Source organism: Hetaerina americana, unplaced genomic scaffold (genome assembly GCF_022747635.1).
Source record: "Hetaerina americana unplaced genomic scaffold, ioHetAmer1.1.p SCAF_1, whole genome shotgun sequence".
Taxonomy (NCBI): Eukaryota; Metazoa; Arthropoda; class Insecta; order Odonata; family Calopterygidae; genus Hetaerina; species Hetaerina americana.
Genome location: NW_027286069.1, coordinates 115,703,806 through 115,719,805, shown reverse-complemented (window position 1 = coordinate 115,719,805; position 16,000 = coordinate 115,703,806).

Sequence of the window (16,000 nt, the reverse complement as noted above, 5' to 3'; positions counted from 1 at the left end):
GGGTATTATGTTATGGAGCATATGGGCATTACAATCTGTTACATGACAAAACTCCTCAAAAAATGAGAATTCTTGGTCAATTAATAAGTGGTGATAAAGAGAGGTTTCACTGAAATTATTTGTGATATGTGGCCATGCATTATCCTGGTGCAGCATCCAGCTTGTTGCTTTGAAATGTAGTATTTTGCAAGTGGTATGGCTTTGTAGAATGTTCAGTATATCTCTGTGGTAAGCTCCATTTACAGTTATGTCTGATGGAGTGAAAAGCTCATACACCATTCCCAGAAAATCGAAAAATGATATTGATCATGACTTTCCCAGCATTAGTCGCCTATGTATTTTTTTGGTGTTGGTGAGTCCAGATATTTTGCTGCACACAAATTTAGTTAATTCTTGTGATACCCGCTGTTGATGCAATACTAGGATCAAATCAATTAAATTTCTACCACATATTCACACTAATTAAATTTTTGAATAATAAATGACTTAATAAAAAATTTATGATAAATTCTTTATTGAAAAGGGCTCTTATTATCTTTTTCATTGAAAGTGCCACATTTTTAAGTGTTTGAAATAGAGACTTAATTTTCTCTAGGAGAAGAGAAACAAGTCCTCTAACCCTCATCCACAATGCTTTGTTTTTCCATAATTTAACTGCAAAATCAAACTTAGCTACCTAAATATCCTACTAGATTACATGCTTCTTCATGTGAAACAAAACGTGATTTTGGCCCTTGATTTTACTGCCAATAATGGTGGTGGCAATAAGGTTCAAGCTATGGAGAAGTTTTTGGTGAGAATTCTCAAAAAGTAAAACCCAATGCATTTTTACATTTTAGAGTATTATGTTTTAAGTTTCTCTTATTTCATCAATATCTTATAGTAGTAGGCGACGGACAGCTAAGGTCATTTGCACCATTAAGGATGAATAGGAAAGCATTGGTGAGAGAAACCTGGCGTCAGTATTAGCCTACCCTTGCCAAAAAGCACCAAGGGGTCTGCAGTTTAAAGTCTCATCCAATGGTCGTCATCCTCAAAGTGCACTTGACAAAGCGCCTTAAGTAGGGATGGGGATACCACTGAAAACTATTTGTCTCCAGGATTTGAAGTATCAAATTCAAAACCCTAACCTGCTCAACCAAAATGCAAAGGAAATTCAATGCCGCTCTTCCAAAGGCACAAAAAAGCTTGAACATTTCCCATGCTTCCAACAATACCTGAGATGGCAGAGGATAAATGATGGGTCCCAATAAGCTAATATTTCTTCCTTTCAATGCTTCATTTCTTTGTAAATTTCATGTTCTCCACCCCTATTTGCCTTGGAAGAGAAATTCTTTTATTTACTAGTTTTGCTTGCTATTTACAGGCTTTTCCAAGGAAAACTGCAAATTGTGCTTCACACACTTTCACTTTCAAAATGTGTAGCTTCAACTAAGAGCAGTATAATTGTCTAGGAAGCGCATTACTTACACCAATATATTATAGGGTTTTTCAAGCTGTGCGCATCATAGGTAAGGATAGACCTCACCTAATTCTTAGCCCAACAGCATGTGTAATTTACAAAATTGAGTAGGAGGGCGATTATTGTCCCTGTGTCGCCTATAGTTTCCAAAGAAGATCTGGTACCTAAAATAATTGCACAGTGTGCGTGTAGCTGAGGGTGCCCAGATGCATCCCCCAACCAAATCAAACCCAAGCCCTCCTGTTAGTAGCCCTGTACTCTATCCACTAGACTACTATCTCCCACTGACAAAAGTAGCTACTTAAATCATTGACAAGGTGCCCATTTATCTTAAATATATTCAGCACAAATATTATAGGGAGCCATCCCTATATCGATAATAGGGATAACAGGTTGCTAAAAAAATGCTATTTTATGTGGTTCAGGTTATTTAAGCCAAATCAAGTTAAAAACTATTCCTAATGATCATTTTCATATCCACCTATCTGCCAATATTGGTATTATTAATTCAAATTTTACCGTAAGATGACCTTTGATATATTATATTTATCATTCCCAGAGTTATTAAGCCAGTTATTATGCATTGAGAAAATTCATTAAGCAATTCATGACTTCAAATTTGGTATTAATTAACATAGTTTCAAGAGCTATATTTCACAAATTAGTTGCAAAATTTATTGCATAATTACAATGAATGCCATAAATTATGGTCATAAAATATTAAAAATTACATTTTCAGAACAAGAATTAAGGACAGCGTAACGCTCAATAATACATTTTGACAAATATTTTGGAACATGCACAAAGTTTGCTTATGAGGCTATAGTCATTACACTCGTACCCTCATAACAATAAAACAAAAAGGTTGAGAAGCTACACTTGAAATCAAATTAGAAATGAAAAATATTAACCCATTTTTAAAGCCTCTCCATGTGCTATCTTTGCCACCATTTTTACTGATACCTTAACAAGAGGAGAGGAAATTACACTTTCTTACAATTACATTCCAATGTAGACACACAATTTGTTTGCCTAATGAACACATGGGTCCACTGAGCAATTAATTTAGTTACTCATGGTTTTTCCAGTGGTTGGCCACAGGCAGTAGGTGGTATCTTTATCTCCTCCATCACCCCTCTCCATATAGCTCCCCAACTTCTTGTCCAAATACTTTGAGTTTAATGACTGCCTCCTCCATGACAGGGAGTTAAGGTTCCGCTTTGGAGTATCATCTCCAGACATTTCCATGCTATTCCCTGCTCTCTCATGGCCCAATGAAGGCTCTCGTGCATGCATAGAACGATTAAGCAGGCCCATGTCTGCCGAGTGGGTGTTTATGGAGGAAACAGAAATACATTTTCTCACTCTCTCCACCTGCTGGTCACAAAACTTCTCTGCATCCTGTAAATACTGAATTTAGGTATTAATATTCATCTGTCCTGTTAATTAATGTGATTAAACACTTCTGTGATATCACTGTATTACTTTAAGTTCCTGAATGTCTATTCTAATGAATTAAATAGCTGCACGGGGCCATTTCCTTGTCAGGGGTTGGATAATTCCTCCGCTTATGAAAGATTTATTGGAACATTTTATAAATAATCTCATGGTCAGAATAGTATGAAATAAATCTTATACAGCATGAGGAAATCATCACAAAGAGAGGTGAAGCACCCCTGTTACAAAATGATTCATAATATTAAACATGAGAAGCATTCTAATATATCCTTCAAAAGCCAATGAAAGCAAATTATCAATAGGGTGGCCTTGATCAATTATTGTAGATTTTACATGAAAACAGAGATCAACCACTTCTACACTTATCGTATTTTCCCTGTACAGCACTAAATACAGTAACACCCTTTGTTAGCAATAGTTAACTGGGTTAGGGCAAGTCTTTAACGAACTAAGGCACTATTTACTACTGCACTTCTAAACTCTTACTAATAAGGCAAAAACATCCCTTAAATTAATTGATGACAACCCATTATTTAGCTCTGCATAATTTCTACCTTCCATCAATCCATTCAAAAATTCCTTTTCATCCCTCAATTTTTCCAATATTTATCCCTTCTGTCAATATTTCCAGCATCCCATTCCATCTCTGTATGTCCTGTATCCAATTGTCCTGGCATCTTTAAACTTCCCCCAAACCCTTCTCTTCCCCCATCATACCTAGCACATTTGCTTATCACACCCACATATTAAGAAGAGCTTCCAAACCATGCTATTACTCTTGCCTCTATGGGTAAGTTTACAAGCCATACAGAACTGCACTCCATATAATTTGTCACCATTTTTTCTTTAAATCCCTACTTAAGGCATCTATCGTCAACTAAAACCTTTTTGTAAAAGCTTCTTCATCTAACATGATTATTCTTGTAACAATAAAAGCCACCGGATTCCCTCATACCTAAAAGAACAAGCTACAGTCATTAGACCATTAAAAATGTTGTCTTAACATTCCTATACCATAAAAGCACTTACACAGTTATAAATTAAACAATGAATGTTAATGACCCTCAAATATTTCAAATGTTTAAATTTTGTATAACCACTGAAAGCTTGTAAAAATATTGTGAATGTGAAAAGGCGCTATCAGTCACCCTGCATATAATGTGATAGGTCAAAGGGTATGATCAAATGAATGGTTATTCATAAAAAATTCATTCCAGAGTGAGGCAGCTACAAAGATGCTTGACCCCAGCAGTGTGACCCTAGCAGTAGGGATTGTATTTTATTGATCATCAATATAAAATAAAGGTTTCGGCAAAGATGCATAGCAAAATGAGAATATGTTTTGGGCAGAGCAAGCAAATATGTCCAATATTATACAAACTACAAATATGTTTTTAGTATCATCATATCAATTGCATTATCACAGCAACAAAATTTTCATGTTTATAGCATTATCCATCTTTGCAGTATCATTTGAATCAACAATATAGTCCGTATTGTCATATTAACAAAAATTATACACCCTTAATATAATAATACCTTAAAATTATTAGAAGCATGTCTTTTTTTAAAAAGAGGCCTTTAACCTTGAAACTCTACCTATGATTCTTTCTTAACCTCCTATCCACCCGCTTCCCCTTCCTATTAAATCTCCCTCCCCTTTACCCATCTCCGTGGAACCAAAACCAATCTCACCTCACCTCTTTACCCTAACCCCTATCTTTTTCTCAGAGCCTTCATGTATCTATTCTCTTCTGTCCTTGAAGAAATGCCACCCATGTGATGACACTGCTAGTTCCGTATATATACAATTGTTTTGTGAATTTTGCAAAGTCTGTCTTATTCCTCAACATGAATGTTCACAAGGTTGAGTCTAATATGAATAAAATGATCAAAAATGTTGTTAGTAAACACAATTCCACGATTGTTCACGGAGTAATCATTGAAAAAGTGATTGCGCTGAAAATGAGTAAAACTTCTGGTATTGGACCCCACTATGTAGTGCGCTGAAGTTAGCAATTTTACTTAGGTCACAGGTCATTGCTGGTGTAGGTAAATTTGAATATATCTGATATGTATACCTGAAAAGCTGAGGAAATACTGATGAAAAATGAGAATATGAAGCACCAAAAATTTTAGCTGCTTGTAAGTAATGCAAAAACAGTATCCTATGATAGATTATTTTCAATTTTCAAGTAGAATATTTTGAGCAAAAAATCTGCAAAATAATGATGGAAATAACAATAATTTACATCAATAGAAGAAAAATTCTGGTGGAATAACTATAGAGTTAAGGCATTCTATATATATTCATGATTGATCATCAACAACTACTGCCAGTATTTTGAAATTAATTATGTATAAGAAGATCAATGTCAGATATTTGACTTTAAATTAACTAACCCTAGACAATTATATGAATTTTTTAAATTGCTTCTAGAAGTTAATTTGCCTTTCTGCTGATGTGACCCTTTCCATGCATGAGTTTGGGTATAGCATATGATATTTGTGAGCTTTGTTCTGTTAAGTCGGTTGTGTTCTCCAGATCCTTGTTTGACTATTTCCAAATGTTTTCATATGCCAAAAAATGTCAGGGTTGGTGTTTATTTTGCACTGACTTATCATAGCTTCAATACCTCATAACTTACCCAGCTAATAAAATAACTGGCAGGTTCAAATGCTGTTTTTTGATTCCACAATGACTTTTATGAAAATAAAGGTTAAGCACATAACCATCACTGGTGATCAACCCAATAATTGCTTTCAGCATCTCCAAAAAAAACCATCTTCCAATATGCCATTTTCATTCCCTTCAAAATCAACTCCTAGTTCCCTTATCCTCTGCCTTCCTCTGGAATCCTTACCCTCATTTTTTCCTTCGGTTACAGACTCGAGTACTTACTTACTTACTCTGGTGCCTCAGAGTATGTTCATATAATTTCCTTCTTCTACTTATAAGTGTCCTCAATGGGCTTTTCTCTCTATCCACTCTTTGAAATACTTCATTATTTTTTCCTCTCTCTATCTGTTTTATTTATATCATTCTTCAGTAGCACCACATTTCCCGTTTGCTCCAAACTTCTATAATTTGCTGCCTCATTGATTCATGCCTCATCCATAGATAAGGAGATATACTCATCGCCACCCAGAGCATCATTTCTGTGTTTTCTTCTATGAATGTGCTGTGCCTTAGCTTCCAGTGCATTAAGCCACAACCACTTATTTGTGTCCTATCCCCCTATAAAATTGATTCCACACTGGCTTTGTTATGTCTAATCCAAAAAAAAACCCTCCCTGCACCCATTTTTCAACATGTTATCACACCAATATTCATATTTCCTATGACATCCCATCTGGAATCCATATTCCAAACGCAAGAATACATAATACAAATCAAAGAATTCCCTCATCAAGATCCTTACTGTTTCAGCACCCCATCTCCTGTCTAATGCCCAATAGATCCTCACATCAGCTCTACGCTTTCTATAACTCCACCACATGAGATCACTCATGAAAGTGACCTCCACTTGCATGTCTCACTTCCACTAAGGCCTTCCATCACAAGTACGCTGTCATCCTCTCCAAACATCCTCCACTGCTGCACCTCCCAAAACCCTTTTGGAATTTTCCCCGTGCATTCTTCAAAATGCTGATCCTTCACATGTTCCTTCGGGAAACAAGACGATGCACAAGACCCAGTGGGCATTGGAGCTGTAAACCTTTTGCCCACACATTTAGCCCTCACAAATCTTTCTCCTGAGCAAGGGCCACCCATTTCCACTCACCCCAGGGTTAATCAAGAGGCCTATATATGCTATAAGCCTAATGGTCTTAATTCATGTATGCTTAATAGCCCTGATGCATCTCTCAGAATGCACAAGTGTGATGCATGTTAGAGGTAGCATGTCAGAGGAAAGTAGGCAATGTAGTCAAGACATTGAAGGAGAAATTGTGCTGAGTAAAGAAGTATTTTCAAAGAGGGAGTAGTTGATGACACGGCAAACTTAAGGAAACCTAAAGTAAAGTAGTAGTAGTTTTTAAGGGAGGGGACTGAGAGCTGATGTCATTTACACTATTTGGGATGAACAGGAAAAGATGAAGGGTGGAGAGAAACCCGACGTTGGCATTAGACTATTCTTAAAGAAACATGCCTAGGGGCCCGCAGCTAAAAATTCCATTCAACGGATGGCATTCTCATTCAAAGTGCCCTTCACAAAACACCTGAAGTAGGGATTAGGATACCATGAAAAATATCTGCAGCTGCTGGGATTCAAACCTGGGTTCTCTGGGTGGGAAGCCAGCATGTTAGCCACTGCACCATCTCAATCCTTCCTTAAGTAAAGGTATACAGAAAAGATTAGAGAAAACTTTAAAATGGAGCATCATTGTGCATGGCAAAGAAACATGATCACTGAGGCATGAAGAAAAGAATAGATTTAGGCTATTTATGTATGGGTATAGAGAAAAATATAGAAAATAAGATGGACAGAAAGGAAAAGCAATTGCGAAGTTCCTGAGGATGGAAGTATGTAGAGAAGAGAATTATGGAAAAGAGAGGTTGAGGGAGGAAAAGAAAAGGCATTTTGGATGGAACTAAGTGATGAAGAAAGTATGCTAAGCTAAATAATAGTAGTTGCAATTTGTATGCTGTCTGAGGAAAGTGAAATATCCAGTTAACAAGGTCCAAGCAGTACAATAATGGGTAGGGCAAGGGGTTATCGAAAACCTACCCTAACCCAGTGGATTACTAATAATTATAATAATAATTAAAACCACAGTACAAGTATTAGAATACTTAACATATCTGCTAATACAAGGGTAATACCAAAAGTAAGGTCTCCAATTTTTTAGAAATAGAAAAAAAAACAATTATTTTCTATGATATATACATTATTTTAAAAATTAATCAATTACCTTTTTTTCTACATAAACGCCATTTCGATCGATGCATTTTTGTAAATGCTGTGACTGTTTTTGTATGCCCAAGTTGTACCAGCTTGCCGCCATGTCCTTGAGGAAACTTTGGACTTCATCTTTCACCTCTTCATCGGAGCTGAATCGCCTTCCGGCCAAGTGCTCTTTTAACTTAGGGAACAGGTGAAATTTGCTGGGGGCCAAGTCAGGACTGTAGGGTGGGTGGCTGACAATGTTCCAACCAAAGTCTTGCCGGAGAGTGACTGTTTTGCAGGCAACATGTGGGCGAGCATTGTCGTGGAGAATGCATATGCCCTCGCTCAACAATCCTCTTCTTCCGTTCTGAATTGTACGCCTGAGTTTTTTCCATGTTTCACAGTACCTGTCCGCGTTTATTGTAGTCGCAGCAGGCATTAAGTCGACCAACAATACCCCCTTCCCATCCCAAAACACAGTTGCCTTGACTTTACCAGCAGACTGTGTTTGTTTGAATTTTCGTGGCTTTGGCGAAGAGGGATGCCATCACTCAAGGGATTGTCGTTTGGTCTCAGGTGTGAAGTGGAATGCCCAAGTTTCATCACCCGTGACAATCGAGTCAAAAATCTATCCTTTTCATTTGCATAGTGGCGAAGAAATTCACGAGAAGAATCAACTCATTCATGGTGGCAAGCTGGTACAACATGGGCATACAAAAACTATCACAGCATTTACAAAAATGCATCGCCCAAAATGGCAATTATGTAGAAAAATAGGTAATTGACCAATCTTTAAAATTATGTATATATCATAGAACATAAATGGTTTATTTTCAAATTGGAGACCTTACTTTTGGGATTACCCTCGTAATGCAAGACTATCAACCCTCTTTCCATTATTTTCATTTGTTTTTTTTCAAGAATTCAAAATTGTATGCACTGCACTCACGATTATGTATTTCTGTTCAATAGTTATTTAAATTAGCTAAAGATCATCATAAAATAAACACCTCTATGCTTTTGCCTATATTTAGTAAAGAAAGATAAAAATATTTTGGCTGGCAATATGTTTAGTGCTGGCCAAACATGCATGAGTTACTTATATTTTATCTAGTAATGCATGTAAGCTTTAGATATTATTCTCAAAATAATGAAAGATGCCCTTCAATGGGATAGCATATCATATTATATAAGGATGTAACATGGCACTGGTCACTTAATTACATTTTGAAAAATGATGAAATGAGCAAATGTCAGAGTTCCACAGAAAATGAAGTAATTGATGAAAAATTATGCATAAACAAATTTTATAATCATTAATTTTGGTTAAAAGCTATCAGTTTTGAAACATACTACCTTGATCAAAAAGTTCCCGGAATAACCACCGTGTGGCGCTCCCATCGTTCCGATTTGAGTTCTGTTTTTTTTGTTAAATTGGTACATCTGTTGTTGATATTCCCTTTAAATCTTAGTGTCATAACTTGACATTTGCAAAAGTTACGTAGCCAAGAGTACATCTATCTCTGTGTGTGTTGGCGATTTTTTACAATTTCAGAAATGGATTTAAATTTGCAACAACGAACTTGTATTAAATTTTGCGTAAAAAACGGATTTAGTGGCGCACGGACGTTGGAAATGTTGGAAAAGTGTTTCGGCAACGATTCTCTAAAAAAAACGGTCGTTTACCAGTGGCACGAGCGGTTCAGAAGTGGTCGTGAGTCAATCGAAGATGATGAACGCAGTGGCAGACCATCGACATCGAAAGTCGGTGAAAAAATTGATAAAGTAAAAGAAATGTTGTCAATAACCGCAAATTAACCATCAGAGAAATAGCGGAGGACTTGAACATTGCCTATGGATCCGCCCAAGACATTGTGGTTAATGATTTGGGTTTCCGTCGTGTAGCAGCAAAGTTGGTTCCAAAAGACCTCAATTTCATGCAAAAAAGAGACCGTGTTGACGTCGCAAAAGACATGATTTGCGAGGCTGAATCCGATCCCACATTCATCAAAAGGATCATTACTGGAGACGAGACGTGGGTTTATGAGTACGACACGCAATCCAGACATCAGGCAAGTGAATGGCGTTCACCAAATGAGCCGAGACCAAAAAAACCACGTCGTTTTCAGTCAAAAAAGAAGGCAATGCTGACGGTTTTCATGGATTACAACGGTGTAGTGCATCATGAATTTTTGCCAGAAGGCCAGACAGTAAACAAAGAGTATTATTTGGGCGTTATGAGACGTTTGCGTGAAGCAATTCGCCGAAAGAGACCAGAAATGTGGGCAGAAAACTCGTGGATTTTGCACCATGATAACGCACCGTCGCACAGTGCTATCATTATTCGTAATTTTTTGACGAAAAATGCAACAAATACCATCCAACAGCCACCGAATTCACCTGATTTGGCTCCCTGTGACTTCTTTCTGTTCAATCGAGTTAAAAAACCATTACGGGGAACGCGTTTTAGCAGCCGAGAGGAAGTAATGGAAAAATCGCCGGAAGCACTGATGGACATACCGAAAACCGACCGTAACTTTTGCAAATATCAAGTTATGACACTAAGATTTAAAGGGAATATCAACAACAGATGTACCAATTTAACAAAAAAACAGAACTCAAATCGGAACGATGGGAGCGCCACAAGGTGGTTATTCCGGGAACTTTTTGATCAAGGTAGTATTTTATTTATACAGTTTTTACACTTGAAAGGCATTTAGGCGTTTTTTTCATTTGCTTATCTATCACATGAATGAACCTCCTCTATATTTGCATGGAGAGTATATCCATATAAATTAATTATTTTAGAGAGAATTATCCATAAAATTTTTAGTCTACTGAAACTAAAGGGTATTCAATGGCCTTCATGTATGGATAATGTAAGTACTCACTTTGTAATAAAATGAAGGATTTATAGTTGTCATTGAAAACTCTGCTGTTGATTTCACAGACACAGGGGTGGTTGGTGTGTTGTGCCGAATGTTATCTGTCTAGAAATTGATATACCATTATTAGATTAAGATACAATTACACTTACAAAATCTCAATGAATACTGATGCGGTCAGTATTGGCCTGGATTATATGTATGTATGTGTGTGTGTATAACATATATATATATATATATATATGATACACACGCATGTGTTACACACATATGTAAGGATATATATATATATATATATATATGATACACACGCATGTGTTACACACATATGTAAGGATATATATATATATATATATATATATATATATATATATATATATATATATATATATATATATATATATATATATATATATATATATAATATAGTAGTAGTTATAGTATAAATATATATAGTAATATATATATATATATATATATATATATATATATATATATATATATGTACATATATATATATGTAAATATATGTATATGTATGTGTATATGTATATATATATACATATATACATGTGTACATATATGCATATGGGGTGGCCAGTAAGTGATGGTGTACATGTTAAAACCATTATTGAGGAAGACAATGGGAAACCACCTCAATTATTATTCCTAAGATAAATATGATGGTCACTACAGAGATTTTGAGTCCTAGCTACCATGGGGCTCGGCCCAATTGGCCGTGTGTCGTGCCCGTCAGTGGGGGAGGCAAGCCTTCCGCGGTCGTCATCCCACGAAACCCTTGCAAGGGAAAACTGGCAGCAGCAGGACAGGAGAATCAGGAGAAGAAGATCAAATTAGTTAGAATAGGAATGTGGAATGTTAGGACAATGATGAGGACAGGGAAATTGGAGAATGTTAAGCGTAAAATGGAAAGGGGAACTATAGATATTTTAGGTCTATGCGAGGTGAGATGAAAGGATAGCGGGGATTACTGGAGTGATAATTATAGAATAATATACAGCGAAGGGGACGAGAGCCAACGAGGGGTTGCCATAGTATTACATGAAGAGGTATGAAGAAGCGTAGTCAACATAGAGCAGGTAACGGAGAGATTATTACTAGTAGAGATAAAAGCAGAACCAACGAACTTGGTTATCATTCAGGTATACATGCCACCGAGCAACCAGAAGGAAGAAGAGGTTGATTGGATAGGTAGGGATCAGTTAGAGGACATAACCGCGTGTGTTCCCGCAGGGAAACATTTGATAGTTGTGGGGGATTGGAATGCGACGGTAGGCAAAGGAAGAGATGGTGACGAGGTCAGGGACTACAGTTTAGGCACGAGGAATGACCGCGGGGAGAAAGCAGTTGAGTTTTGCAGGAGACAGGGCTTAGTTATCACAAACACCTGGTTTAGACACCACAAAACACGCTGGTAAACATGGAAAATGCCAGGTGACTCAGAAAGGTATCAGCTACATTATATCCTGGTTAGACACAGGTTTAGGAACAGTGTGATAAATTCGCACAGCTTCCCGGGAGTGGATGCGGACTCTGACCACAATTTAGTTGTTATGAAATGTAGCATCCATTTCAAAAAGATAAGGCAGGGGCGGCGAGTTAGAAAATGGAATGTAGATGCATTAAATGGTTTGAAAAGGAAGGAATACAAACAGGCGGTAGAGGAAATCATGGAGGATGGTAAAGAGCTAAGTACTATCGAAGAAAAATGGGAATGTATCAAGAAAGGGTTGTTTAAAGCCGCAAAAGACACTATTGGAACCGTTAACGCTAAAAGGACTAGGAAACCATGGATCAAGGATGAGATGATTACAAAGATGGATGAGCGGCGAAAATGGAAAAATGTCAATACAGAATTAGGCAAAATGAAGTATAAAGGATTAAACAATAAATTGAAGCGGGCAACAAATAAAGCGAAAGAAGCATGGTGGAAGATGCAGTGCGAGGATGGAAAGTCTGCAGAGGAAGGGAGAAATTGGTGCACTGTACAGCAACGTTAAATCTTTATCGGGAAGAAGGAAGGGAACATGCTAACAGTTAGAGATAAGGTGGGTAAGTAAATAGTTGACACAAGAATGATCCAAGTGAGATGGAAGGAATATATAGAAGAACTGTACAGTAAAGAACTTCGACCAACAAAGTTAGACATAGAAAAGGAACATGACATAGATGAAGATAGCTTAGGTCCAGGCATATTCAATGATGAGATAGAAAGGGCATTCAGGGAAATGAGGCTAAATAAGGCCGTGGGGGTGGATAACATTCCTGTGGAACTACTGAAATGTTTAGGAAAATGTGGGAGGAAAGGCTATATGGGCTGATTCAAAGTATCTATGAGGAAGGAATCTGGCCGGAAGACTGTGAGATCAATGTTAGTTCCTATTCTGAAAAAGGTAAATGCTACATCATGTGAGGACTACAGGACAATAAGTTTGATATCCCACACAGCTAAAATTGTTCTCAGGATTGTCAACAAAAGAATAGAGAGTAGGGCACGGTCAATATTGGTTTAGGAAGAGGAGAGGTACACGTGATGCCATTGCTGTAATGAGATTATTAATAGAGAGGAATAAGGAATACAACCAGGAGGTATTTTTCTGGTCTCGTAGATTTCAAAAAAGCGTTTGATAGAGTGATTTGGGAAAAGCCAATGAGTCTATTGCAAAAAATAGGAATAGATTGGAGGGAAAGCAGGCTAATCCGCAACCTGTACATGTCTCCAAAGAAACTGCGGGAGATGCTGCAACAGTAACTTTTAACGGAGTCATTCGCTAATGTGCATTTCCATGCAACAATTTCAGAGTGTAAAAATCATTCACCTTGACTGGGATTCGAACCCAGATCCCTCAATATCCGGTCGAGTGCCTTAGCCACTTAAGCTACCGAGGCATCCTCTTAAACTCTGAAATTTTGGGGCTTTTAAAGGAACTAGATATTGTGACGAAATGCCGTACATACAATGTCACAGGCATTCGTGGCGCCTCGCGCACGAATACGAATATATGTACAAAAGGTGTGATCAAAAAAAGACAAGACTGATTTTGATCTGTGTAAACCTTTCAACGGATCTTGTATGTATGTATATGTACAAGTATATACATTCATATATACATACACATACATACAAAAGAAATGCATATTGGTTGAAAATAATTAAATTACTCTAGTAGGATTAAAAGCAGAAACAATGCCCTGAAATTGTTCACATACATAGAATATTTGGCTAGTTGTAAATTTTAGTGAGAATTTTACAATGATTATCTTAACAATGATTTATAATTTTAAGCTTATATGAGTACAAACAAAATATATCAAGCAATCAGTAGTAGTCAAAAGGCAGTCTTTCATTGGCTAAGTTCATAAGGGGCAGCTGTAACATTATGAGTTTCAAAGGCAAGTGGTGGAGGATCTAGCTGTTTCATTAACATTGATGATCTAACATCTGCTTTATTAGAAAGGTCGTTTTGCTTGCAGGTGACACTCTGTTTTACAGAGGGATAAGGTCAGGCAGCTTTTCTCTTTAGTGAATTGGACCAGATATTGGAGTGTAATGAGGGTTATAACAAAAATTCATGGAAATGAACATTTGATAATTAATAAACATGGATTAAGACAAAGTAAAAGTTCACCTTAGGCAACTCAGAAAAGATCAAATACTTTGGTGATACACTTTATTAAAAGCCTTTGTGGAGGACACACATTGAAAATTATGTATGTCAGCTTTAAATAAAATAGGTTTCATTTGACCGGTTGTAAGAAAATATAATGACAGGGGAAAGAGAGGTACTGCTTTGTTTTCGTTTTGTCACATTTGGCAATATCCATCAAATAGACTCAAAATTCATCGAATCATCATCATTAAAATTCACAAAAGTGATAGCCCCCTCCAACCAGTGGTATCTAGTGTCTCCGCATCAGCCCACCTACTTGCTCATAAGTTAAACAACCTACTCAGATAACATGCTCATTTTCCCCCAAAATATGCCACCAAGAACTCAAATGAGCTCGCGATTACGTTGTCAGATATTGTAATACCGCGAAAATGTATTATGGTGTCCTTCGACATTACCAACATGTTCACAAGTATTCCTAGGATGGAAGCCCAGCAACTAGCTCAGATAGCCCTCGTAATGGCGAAAACACGATCTCCTGTGATGAGTGAATTGTGCAATTTACTAGCATTATGCGTGAATCGAAGTAGTTTTGTATTCAATGGTCAACATTATAGACAATTAGAAGGCCTGGTCATGGGCTCACCTCTTCTCCTATCCTAGCGGACATCATATGGACAATTGGGAAAGACAATTTTTTGCTTTAAACCATCCCCTACAAAAAATGTGTTATCTTGGTTCTGATATGTCAACAATATCTTCTTTGCTTGGACTGGATCCGAAAGACAATTGAACAATTCTGGACTCTTAATTCTTTAGATGTATTTATGCAATTCACAAGTGAGTTGGAAACATATGGTGCCTTGAATTTCCCGGATTTGACAGTGAAAATAATTAATCAAAGGTTTGACCTTTCCACATTCAGAAAAAAAGTGTTACTCCGACCAAATTATCCACTCCACATCCAAGCATCACCATTCACAAAAACTTGCAACCTTTCATTCCATGTTAACAGGGTATGTAATATTTCCATGTCACCACACAACAAACAAGAGGAACTCTGTATTATAAAACAAATTGCAGTCAATGATGTTTACAGGGAAATAATAATTGACAACATGTACAACAGAAGACAAACATAGATACCCCAAAAATCCATATACCACACTTCTAAACTTGACATGCACCGATGGCAGAGAATTCCATTTCTTGGCCACATTTCACTCAGGATACAACAAACACTCTCCAAAAACTAAATCAACACAGCTTTTTACAACACACATACTTTAAAAAACATGATAGGTTCACCCAAAGAAAAAATTGACATAATACAACAAAGCGGGATTTATAAACTCAATTGTGCGGACTGTAATGCCATCTATATTGGACAGAGAGGGAGGACATTTGATATTAGGATCAAAGAACACCGTTCATGCTTCACAAAGAAAGACAACAGATCCCAATTTTGCCAAACACCTCTTAGATAAAAATCACACAAGTAACTTCACAGCAGACATTCTTCACACTGAAATGAAGAGATGCAGGTTGAATGCTTTGGAGGAGTTGGAAATTTGAGAATCCCTTCAGTCTGACAGGTTTGAGGTGGTCAATGAAACATTATACCTCTCCCGTTCTCCCTCCTAAAATTCTTCAAAGACTCCAATCAATATCTTT